Genomic DNA, 12,385 nt, shown 5'->3' with positions numbered 1-12,385 from the left:
CTGGACAGAAAAATTCACGAGTTCGCGGCACAGGAAAACAGGAATCCGTGAATATCAAAGGAACAGTGGTTAGAGCTCTACGTGTATACGGAAATCCACGAGATTTTCTTTGCATCCTTCCCCTCTGAGTTGTATGAGTGGATTGCGAAGCTAGCAGACAATCAAGGGAGGTGTAGGCTTGAAAAACAAATTGTGTGGACTCCAGAATTGGTGCGCAGACTAAAAGCCTCAGAAGATAAGATCATGCGCGTTGTGGGCCATTGGCTCGATCAGATTATAGGAGGGTTCATCACCGAGTTCGCGGTAGACACATCTGTCAGCTACAGGGAGGCGACGTCGTTCCTCAAAGGACCACGACGTAAGTACATTAAATCTTTGAATACCTGGATTAAAATGCTATTGTGCGAAAAGCAGGTTATGCAAATAAATTAATGTTTGGGACTACGCGAAGTGGGAAGATCTACAGAAACGGAAGTAGCAAAGAATTAGAGACTAGTCCCTTGATTTCACCCTCACGAGAGAGCGAGGAGGAGCTCGCGAAAGTTTCTCCGAGAAGTGCGATCAGTCTGATAAGGTAGCGAATTCCACGCATACCACCCCCACCTACACCACCACCGGTTTTACCATCATCACCTCCATCTCTACCCACACCACCTCCACCACCCACCTAGTTCAGTATGGTGAGCGCAATAAAATTACTGGTATTCAAAGGAGTAGGAAATGAAGATCCGGACCAATTTTGGTTCGTGGTAAAGGCAGTATGGGAAGCGCACAGAGTCGCGAACGATAACATAAAGAAGGAAACATTGGTGAACATGTTGTAAGACTGCGCACTGACGTGGTATATTAAACACTCTGATGACAATCCAAACACAGGGATCGCGGAAATTCAAACCACGCTGAACAGGGAGTTTAGCAGGCCAAAATTGAAGACGCAGTCGATTATTGGGTTTAAGGAGATCGTGATGCTTCTAGGCGAGACTCCCTGGGAACTGGATTAGAGGTTGAAGGGAATGATTCGTGAAGCCAACATGACCTTAACAGATGCACAACACCACGCATGGTTTGTAGCATCCCTAACACCACATCTGAGGACGACGTTGTCGCAACAAAAGTTATCCACCCAAGCCGAAGCATTGGAGATTGCAATGAGACTGCACGAAACCCCTATACAAGATCCTGGCCTGGGAGTTCAACAAATCCACAACTAAAAAATTTATGTCTAGAAATGCAGAGTCTAAAACAGGACAGGACAACTCGCCCCGAGGTGCACGAGGAGGTATGGTGCATCAAATGCAAGGGATAGGGACATGACAAAGATCACTGTCCAGTCTTCGCGAACTATTTGGTGGTAGGAGGGCCGATGCCATTGAGATCGGAGGCACAAGTAGGGCCGAGCGCGGCGCCTGCATTATGGTGTGCGATCTGTCAAATAGGAGGAAAACATGCTACAGACAATTGTCACCTCTTACAAAAGTATGCACAGACGTCCCAACAATTGTTCTATAATTTCTACAGGTCAGTAGGCCATGATGAGCGCACCTATAGAAGTTATGAGCTAATGATGGATCGAACCCCTACCTACAGGGTCTAGACTAAAACACGAGCCCTGGATCAAAATGCAGGAATGGTGCGTGCTGGATTTCAGGGGCACGATCGAGGTCGAGGTGGAATAGGCCCAGGAAGAGGTCGCGGACAACTGATTTTTTACAATTGCGGAGGGCTGGGACACTATGCCCGCGACTGTACAAATCCGACAGGAGCATCATCTTTATATTGTACTCATTTCGACCATGAGATAGAGGATTTCCCTACCATGATAGCGAGGTTGCATGATAATGGAATAATCCAGCCTCCCCCCAACTCAAAATCTACAAATGATGAGGGTTGAGCCGCGCGAAGAGGATCCGAATGTGAACATTATGCTTCGGAGCGGTATCACAACAGGAGATGACAAAGGTAAGTAGCTTGAAGAAAGTGTGTGGGTTTGCAAGGCTGCTACAAAGGAACCTGAATTTGATTTGGATCGCGCGAAGGAGACATTCATGGAAGCTAAGAAGAGCTTCACGGAGACCTCTACTTCAAGTAGTAAGGATCAACTAGAACCGAAGATGGATCCTTTAATGCTCACTACCTTTCTGGAGACATGTATGAAGCTGCTGCGTGACAGCAGGGCTGTGAAAGGACTGTAGGAACTTATCACTAGGTGCGCTCGGTCAGGAGAGCCACGTGTACTACAAAATCTTAGAAAACATACATCGCGAACAAGAAGGGAAATGAGGTTGACTGTGCAAATCGGTGAGTATGAAATGGATCAAGTAGTTCTGGATCTAGGATCAGACGTGAATGTATTGACAAAGCAGACATGGGAACACATGGGTAGGCCCGCGTTGCAGTGATCTCCTATTCAATTGCAAATGGCGAACTGACAGAAGATCTTACCCATGGGAAGATTGCAAGGAGTAACAGTCGATATTGAAGGTGCGAGCACGCTGGTGGATTTCAAAGTGATAGAGATTGTCGATGATAGCAATCCCTATCCCGCACTACTGAGCATAGATTGGGCCACTGATATGAACGGAGTCATAAACCTAAAGAAGTGCAAAATGATTTTTGAGAAAAAGTCACTACGCTTAGTAGTACCGCTAGATCTTGTCGAAGGAGCGTGATATACAGAACAGGTGCGCGACGAAAATAGTGATGACGATCTCGATTGTATCTACAAGATAACCACATGAGAATAGGATTGGGTGAATCTGATAGCAGATGGTAGGATTTCGTGGGAGTGTGACAACTCCTGCACTTTGGATTCAGACGAGGAAGTAGAACGATGGCAGAATCGATTACACGAGGTAACCATGCTAAATTGCAATATGATGATAAGGTCATTATGTTGTGTAGCAACAAAGGCAAGGGATCTGCCCATGTATGACGGATTGACATCAGTGGAGGAATTCTTGAAAAAATTTGAAAGCAAAGTACCAGAACAACAGTGGTTCGATGCTCTGAAATGGGCACTACGCGCTACGCCTGCAAGGTAGTGGGGTACGCAAGAACAGAGTTTTGAAGATTGGAATGACTACAAAAGGATGATGCGCCTACGGTTTGGGAAACCATAGGTACGGCTAACAGAGAAATATGACAGACGCGATAGTTCACGCACACACCTCACGAAATGGACCAAGGTCTATGGGGAAGAGCCACAGCCTAAATGGGTACATTTGTTCTATCATACCCTGGACGTCATACCCATTAACTGGTATACTGAGACAGAGCTCCGCCATGGTACGAGCGAATGGGATATCCTGCATGAGGGATTTCTGTTAACCTTCACGTTTGAAGATTGGTTGTGGGATATTGTTGATGATGCACTCCATGTAGTAAAAGCAACTATTTTTAAAGTACCTCAGGAGAAAATGGAAGTACTTCAGCCGAAATGGGTGACACAGTTGAGCTACGCACTGGAATGTTACATTGTAAGCATGGAAGAGGATGATGAGGATCCATGGAATATTAACATTCCAGAAACAGAAGGATGTTGTGAGGTTCGAGGACCCTTGATTGAAGATCCTGACATCACCACGTCGCTAAAAACAAAGCAAATAAACATTGGGACGGAGGCGGAGTCGAAGTATGCTACGCTTGGAGATTCTTGGGATGATGCCACGGTGGATAAGGTCGCGGAGCTACTTTGTGAATACCAAGACTTATTCCCAACCAAAATTACGGATTTAAAGGGGATCATTGGCGACTTAGGAATGATGAAGATCACCTTAAAACCCGATGCGAAGCCGGTCGAGTAGAGGCCTTACAGCCTAAATCTGAAGTACAAGGAAAAGGTCTGCGTAGAACTAGACAAAATGCTCGTAGCCGGAATTATTGAGCTAGTGGAAGAATCTAACTGGGTGAGTCCTATGGTAGTACAGGAGAAAAAACAGAAGGGTGAAATAAGAATATGTGTGGACCTCAGGAAGCTGAATGATGCCTGTGTGCACGATCCATTCTCGACACCGTTCACAGATGAGGTATTGGAAAATGTTGGCGGACAAGAAGCATACTCGTTCACAGATGGGTTCTCGGGATATCACCAGATCAAGATCGTGCCGGAAGATAGGAAAAAAACAAACTTCGCAACAGAAGGGGGATGCTTTCAATACACCATCATGCCGTTTGAACTGAAGAATGCACCAACCATTTTTTCGTGCATCGTTGTTGCCGCGTTCAAAGAATACATCCATAAGTTCCTAGAGGTCTGTCTGGATGACTGGATGGTCTTTGGATTGGTTAAACACCACGTAGCAAGCTTACACTTGATGCTGGATACTTGTGGATGACACGAGATTGCGCTGAACCTTAAGAACTGCACATTTTTGGTTCCCTTTGGGAACCTATTGGGACATGTTGTCTACAAACAAGGGCTAATGGTGGACCCTACTAAGATTGTCGTTATTCTAAATTTTGAAGCACTATGAAGAGTTAAACAGCTACGCGCTACCTTGGGACATACAGGGTACTATAGAAAGTTCATCAAAAGCTATGCCCAAATAACAACGTCAATGGAAAAGCTATTAAAAAAGGATGTTACATTTTGCTGGAATGATGATTGCATGAAGAGTTTGGATTTCCTGAAGGAAAAATTGGCCTATGCTCCAATCCCGGTCTTCCCAAAATGGGATGTGGAGTTTCACGTACATGTTGATGCGTCATGTATTACTTTGGGAGCAATACTCACGCATGAGGGCACAAAGGGCGTAAATCACCCTATCTCGTTTGCAAGTCAAAGATTGTCTAAAGCCGAGAAGAACTATTCCACCACAGAGCGCGAGGGGTTGGAAATGGTTTATGCACTCTAAAAATACTGACACTATTTACTAGGAGGACATTTCAAGATGTATACCGACCATTCTGCACTAAAATACCTAGTCAATAAGCTTGTGTTGGGGGGGCGCATTTGTAGATGGCTCTTATTGTTTTAGGAATATGACTTTGAGGTCGTGGTAAAGCCGGGACGCCTGAATGTAGGATCGGATCACTTGTTGTGCATTGAAATAGGCGAGGAACCCATTAATTTGGAAGAGGGACTTCCTAATGCTCAACTTTTTTCTATGCGCGTCGCAGATGGACACTTCGAGGATATAATACACTTTCTAACTACAGGGACCACGCTGAAGGAATACTCTGTCCAACAGAAGAAGGAATTGGTGGCGCGCGCATCAGATTTTTCTGTCATCACAGGGCACCTATATAAAATGGGCAATGATGAGATATTGCAAAGATACATCCCTGAATTTGAATGAAGTTAGATCCTCATAGAAGCACATGGGGGCGTGGCAGGAGGACATTATCTAGGATGTACGGTTGCACAAAAGATTCTCTGCGCAGGATTGTGGTGGCCAACTTTGTACTAGGATTCAAAAACATACTGTAAGGCCTGTGATATATGTCAAAGGACGAGAAACCATCGTGGAGGGATGAGATGTCATTAAATCCACAAATGACACTGCAGCCATTCGAGAAATGGGCAATCGACTTTGTGGGACCCATCAAACCTCAGGGAGAGACAGACGTGCGATACATCATCACCGCAACAAAATACTTGACACGATGGACGGAGGCGCAGCCAGTCAAATGCTGCATGACCGCTACGGCTGCGAAGTTTTTATTTGACAATGTATTGACTTGTTTTGGCTGTCCAAAGATTTTAATGAGTGACCGTGGAACACATTTTCTAAATGAAACCATTAGTGCGCTCACGGAGGAATTCCAGGTATATCTTCAGAAGAGTACACCATATCATCCACAAGCGAATGGGACAGTAGAGGCATTCAACAAGATACTAGAAGCCGCGCTAACCAAAGTGTGCAACGCGCAACGAAGTGATTGGGACTTGCGCATATCGACAGTGCTATGGGCTTATAGAACGACGTCCAAAAAACTGATAGGACAAACACCCTTCTGGTTAGTCTATGACGTGGAAGCTATAATGCCAATGGAATATATTGTACCTGCTAAGCTTGCAAATAGCAGCACTCACAAGAATGATGGACCACGAAGCTCTAAAGGAAAGACTCGAACAGTTGGAAGAACGAGAGGAAGAACGATTCTTGGTGGGTTTTCATCAGCAGGTTCAAAAACAATGTGAAAAAGCTTGGCATGATCGTCATATTAAGTTGCGCACATTCAAAGTCAATGACTTAGTACTGCTATATGACAGTAAGTTTGAAAAATTTCTAGGAAAATTTAAAATGCATTGGCTAGGACCATACGTGGTTAAGGAAGTCACAGATGGAGGCGTGGTCCAGCTCGTCAAATTAAATGGAGAACCCTTCGCAGGAAAAGTGAACGGCAACCTCTTGAAGCTTTACATAGGAGGACCAGCTAGCTGACTAGCTGCCAACAGTAAAGTCTTCACGCTCCAGGGAGCTGAACAAGGGCGTGGGACTATAAACACGTATCGGTACGGTTGCATGGGAACAGTTCAATTATAAAGGTTTTAGAAGAAAGAATGCAGCATGTTCAATAAGCAACAACTCAGTGCACTGCAAACATCGGGACAATTTGGAACCAGTTGGAGGGAATCCACGCCAAGTTTGCCGCATCGACAGAGTGACTCGAGGGTGAGTCACGATGTTTGAATTGGGGGGTTGTTGGGCATGGAATCCCCCCACAACATGTTTTGGGCCTCAAAGCCCAAGTTTTGAGTATTATTATTGTAAAGATCTGTGAAGTGCGGTGGAGAGCGCGAATTGTATGTTAGTCCGCCCTAAGTTTTGAATGTAGTGTCGGCCTACCCATGGTTTGCGGACCATGGGATTGTATAAATAGAAAAAGGCTCTAAGTTGTAAATGAATGGATGGAATTTGATGGTTAGTGAAGTGTAGAGGAAAATTCTAAGTGTCTTGGGTCGTAGTAGTAGGAAGAGGCTCTGCAGCTGAGTGCGCAGAGGCCTAGTGGAGTCTGCAGCTGAGTGCACAGACCCCTGCAGCTGAGTGCGCAGGGTAGATTTGAGTCTGTAACCGAAGGAATAGAATAATAAAGAGAAGTTATGTTACCAATTATGTGTATCTATTCTAAGTTATTACATGTTTGATGTTACTTGTAATTATACTGTTTATTTATTACATGCACTGGTATTGTGAATACTGTTAAGTATAACATAAAGCGTACAAATAAGTTAAGTAAATCAACTAATATTGGACTACGAGTAGGGAATTGGGTAATAACATTATTCAGCCCCTGAATAGGGCCATGCGAAGGCAACATCTCAGGCTGCGAGGTATGGGTAAGTGCGCATAGTGACGTCTGCGTGGGATCGAACTGCGGACCACTTGAAATCATCAGACATCCCCAGGGTGCAGAAACCTAGTTCTATCACCCTCCCATACTACTTCGGGTAACACCTCAGTGCGTGCACCACGGATTTTTGCCAAAAGGGCTAGTAGTACCGGGATTTGTTTGGCTAAATCACTTCTGACCCTGGGTCAGGCCCCACTAAGCCAACAATAGCTCATCTTACCGATTGCATATTCAAACTTCTACATTAGCTCCTAGGTAGTTTATCCTTACCATTTATTGATTTCCCATAATCAGACAACCCCTACTGGTTGGTCTGGGGGAGCTTAAACTCCTAAAAAAACTCTCGTTTCACTTCGTCTATCGTAGGATTGCGTTGTAATGCAAACCATTTGATGATCCATCTCAATTATCTTTCTCGAAGTTTGGTTTGAAATTCAATTAGCTTTGTAGCATTTGGAGTCTGGCGAGCCTTCCAGATAGCTTCACATACATATCAATTCTTCTCTACGTCCTCATTCCCCCTACCAAAGAATTCAAGATATTAGGTAAAGGATCTCGCCATGTTTGATTGCACTTGCGGGATGAGTATAAATCCTTGAGAATCGGGTTGTGATGATCCTTGGAGACATGTACGATTGTTATTGTTTTTACTACTAATGGTACCATCTTTGTAGGTGGCATGCACACTATAAACCTTTATTAATTTAATTAACTTAGAAAAAATTGATTAGGGTTGGATAAAGTACTAATGGAAGGTTTGGGGAGGTACTACCTGAGATGCTAGGTAGCGAATTGTTACTCATAGCGGACACATCTTTCTCGGAAAACAATATTCTCATGGTGAATTTCATGTCATCATTTGGGCCTCTCTCAGGACCTGTGAAACCCATTTGATCTGGCATTATTATCTCTGTTTGTTGGGGTAGAGTCTCTACTGCTTCTCTAACCCTTTGTCACTATGATTGTCTTGGCCTCTCCTAGTGGAACAACTTCCACTCTAGTGTTATCCCCACTACTCCACAACTTCAGTCAACTTATTTCTCTTTCTCATTCCTGTAGAGTACATAGCATTGCTGCTTCTTGGTATAGCTCTCTTCGCCTTTTATCAATATCCTGTAGATCTCTCTCCCACCATTCTTCAACTATCCATGCTCTCCTTTGAGCCCTCAAATCTCTGGCCTTCTGAAAGTCATCCACATCCATTTCTTAGATATTTTCATAGCTACCAGGTAGGTAGCATCCCTCCCTTAGATCCTTCCCCTATTACTGGGGCTTTAGGCTACCATGGGATTGTTCTGGAATACTAACAAGTTCTCTTCTACCATCAAAACCTTAACCCACAGTGGAATTTCCTTCAACAATCTTCCTCGCAACCCCGACTTGAACACAACCTCAGCCTTAGAGAAGAACTGATGACCCTCCACAACAAACTCAATAATATATCCCTCCAATGTGGTATGCACCCAGAAGTCCACAACTCATTATATATATGTTTCAAGCTGATGTAGTTCAACAAGATCTCGTTGAGACAAGGTACAAAGAAATCGTCTTTGTCAGCTAGTCTTTTCTTTTATTTGCAATCTCCACAGCCAATTGTAGAGTTCCACTTGGAACTTTCACTAAAATATCTCATATTGATTGCTTGTAGGTTTTTCATACAAGATTTGTTCCTTCATCCACTTCGCACTTTGACGACGAAGTTGAGCTTGTTGAGAAGCAAACCGCTCTGCTTGTTCGTGCCACCAATCTTGCAAATCATGTAGAATTTTCTCTACAAATCAACTAGCTCACTTATATCATGGAGAAATTTCACTTGCAGATCAAACTGATATATGCAATGTACTAAAGCATAATACTAGATCTACATCTACCATAAACTTTGTGGAAGCTAATCAACCATGAGCAACATCAAGCATGAACACATATAACTGATAAGAAGGAATCAATCACACATAACACAGAAGAATTTATCTGAGAAAAGCACCAGCCTAAACCCCATCTCTGTATTATCAATCATGTGGAAATCCTCAACAACATACAAAAAGAATCAACTCAAAATCTATCCTGCTCTCTCTGTACTCCGATGATGTAGCTCATGGACTATCGAGCCCTGTATATAAAGGCTGCACCTCAGGTCCAAGATCCTATTTCCTTGCGCAATTTTGATTGGGGTCCAATTACAAAACACATGTAAATTGGCCTGATCATACCTGCAGTCAACCTCAGGTCCAAATACGCAATACTTGAGGACTCTAGTTCCTCCTGCATGCAAGGAATACTCACTAGAAATATCCTAGCAACTGATAGTACTTTGTCCCTCCATGTGATCTCAACTGGGTCTCTATCTGAACTTCCATGCATTAGTTATCCATGAGGGAATACTCAGTTATCAAAATAATAGTTGTCACATGCATGCAAGCATCAACAAACTATATCTCATTAATTTAACAACTTGTTAAATTAATTTAATTGAACTTGACTAAGTTAAACTAAGTCAACTGATCCTCTCAATATAGAACTCATCCTTAATTCCTCAATTAGTGGAGCAAATCAAGGACACATTCCCCAATTAGTGGAGAAATTATTGCATGTTCTCACAAAGACTTCAAGTTTGCTTTTCTTTAACTAATTAACTCATGGAGAATTAATTAATTAATATTCCAAACTGCTGGTAAGACCAAATTCGAATTTACTTCCTATAGATAGACCAGGGACTGCTATAAATAGGAAGGGACTTAGAAATGCTATTTTTATAAGATGCTATTTTTAGCAGTTTCACCTCTCACCCAAGGTGGCCAAAATTCCACACTAGCCAAACTACTATTTTTAGCAATTTCTATTTTTACATTTCTTGTTGCACACTTTTCAACACTCCCTCTCAACAAGAAAGGCTTCCTCTCGAACCCAATCCTGTAACTCGAGAATGTTTTTCATGCGACACATCTACCAAGTGCGGTTGCTCCAGAAACACTCTGAACAAAAAAAAACTCGCAACTGACCACTTTGTTGGGGTAGAAAAATAGTCTGATGCTGAAGCTCTACCTGATACTGACAAGTGCTCCCTCTTTGACCTCTGCGCTACTGCAACATCTGCATGCATCTCGCACTGTTGCACCCTTCTCTATGCTACCCTGCATTTTGCAACACACTTGTGCCTCTCGCATCGTTGCTGCCTACATGCTCTGATCTATCCTGGGATTCCCTGCACTGTAGCTCTCTCTACCGCTCCATCCGTATCTGTCTCTGTAGAAATTTTGAATAATATGACACTTATTCACAGAGATTATCGTGATTATACACTACTTGCGGAATACATGCATAATACATAACCTCCTCTACATTGATCATCAATTTTGCAGTTTTAAGAAACAATCACATGCGCACATTGAAGCATCAATCACACATATCAACACAGTGTATCACGGGGAAAGCATACAACTGAAAACCCCCAACTATCTGTATATTATATTGATCGAGAACATGTAACAATACATAGTACAATACTCCTCGCAAGTAGTACTATCTCCACCTGCTACACACAAACTAGCTCAGATCTGAATCAATCACAGGTTCAAATCTCCTCCGCTGCTTGCCTGCCTCCACTACGCAATCCTGCATGAGAATAGATGAGAATGGCTGATCCAAACTCGTATTTCCCTTGTGTTACACTACGCAATCCTCATTGGCAATCTCAATCCACTGATTGTGCAAATCTCATGCACAACTATAGTCACAACTGACAGCTGTCTTGCCCTTTCACTCACCTCTAACACTTGTCTCCACTGAACTGTCCATGCACTGAGTTAACTGATGTATTCTTTAGTTGATTTATGAGTTAATAATTAGTGAATTAATTAATAATTAATTCACACCACTCATCACTAGTGTATTTGTTAGTTAAACTAAATACAACTAGTTCAACTAAGTCAAACTGAACGCAACTCCATCAACTCCACCAAAACTCAATCACTTGAGTTCTAACTGAAGTCCTTCATGCAATAGCTCAACTAACCCATAAGAAAAGCATATTTCCTTCTGGCAGTTGCATGTGCCACATCCGTAGTTCGAACTGAAGTGCTGCAAGAGGATAAGATAATGTTTATAGTCCAAATATTATTAAGAGCTAACAATATTCGACTATTCTATATTTAGACTGGCAGTCTAAAAATAGACTTCGCCCATATGTCCAAAAATAGAAGTCCATCTATTTTTACCAACATGACCAATCATCCATAAATAGCATCCTGCAACTCATAGACCATGATCCATATGTCTAAAAATAGACTTTGCGGCAAAAATAGCCTGTGGGCACACTTAGTGAAGGCGACTTCTTTTCACTAAGCTTCATCATCTTGTTGCATTTTCAACACTCCATCTCAACAAGATATGGATTATCTGCAACCCCTATCCTATAACTTTGGAATGTTCTGCATGCAACACATCTACACGGTCCACTTGCTCCAACAACACTTGGAACAAAAACACTCCAAACTGACCACTCTGTTGGGCTAGGAACATACTCTGATGCTGAAGCTCTACCTGCTGCTGACAAGTGCTCCCTCTCTGACATCTGCACTACTGCAACATCTCCATGCATCTCGCACTATTGCACACCTCTCTGTGCCACCTAGCACTGTGCAAAACACTTATGCCTCTCACATTGCTGCAGCCTGCTAGCTATGCGCTGTCCTGGGATTCCCTGCACTGTCGCTCTCTCTGCCGCTCCATTCGCATCTGTCTCTACCCAATCAGTCAGTAACTACTACTCCATATTGGGGCTCCTATAGCAAGGTCTCATCCAAGAGGCTGTGTACCTCAAGGATCTTGCCCCTCCTCCTTGGGACAATCAATCTATATCGCCCCACCTCCTACCTGGAGGTATGGCTGCATGTGATCCCTCAGCCCACCTGGCTCGAAGTTTCCCCCTACTGGAGGTCTCTGCATGAGTAGATGTCTCTACTCGATCTCCTCTCATCTTCCCCTATTGTGGCTGCTCCACAACCTCTTGAAGCTGCTGCACTAATCGTGGCTCCTCCACCATTGTCTGAGACTTCTTCTAGCTCTGCATGTTGAGAGGTAATATACCCTC

Source organism: Pinus tabuliformis, chromosome 2_1 (assembly GCF_031772625.1).
Source record: "Pinus tabuliformis cultivar Carrire ecotype Pingquan chromosome 2_1, CPIR1, whole genome shotgun sequence".
Taxonomy (NCBI): domain Eukaryota; kingdom Viridiplantae; phylum Streptophyta; class Pinopsida; order Pinales; family Pinaceae; genus Pinus; species Pinus tabuliformis.
Note: the sequence above shows the minus strand (reverse complement) of the source record.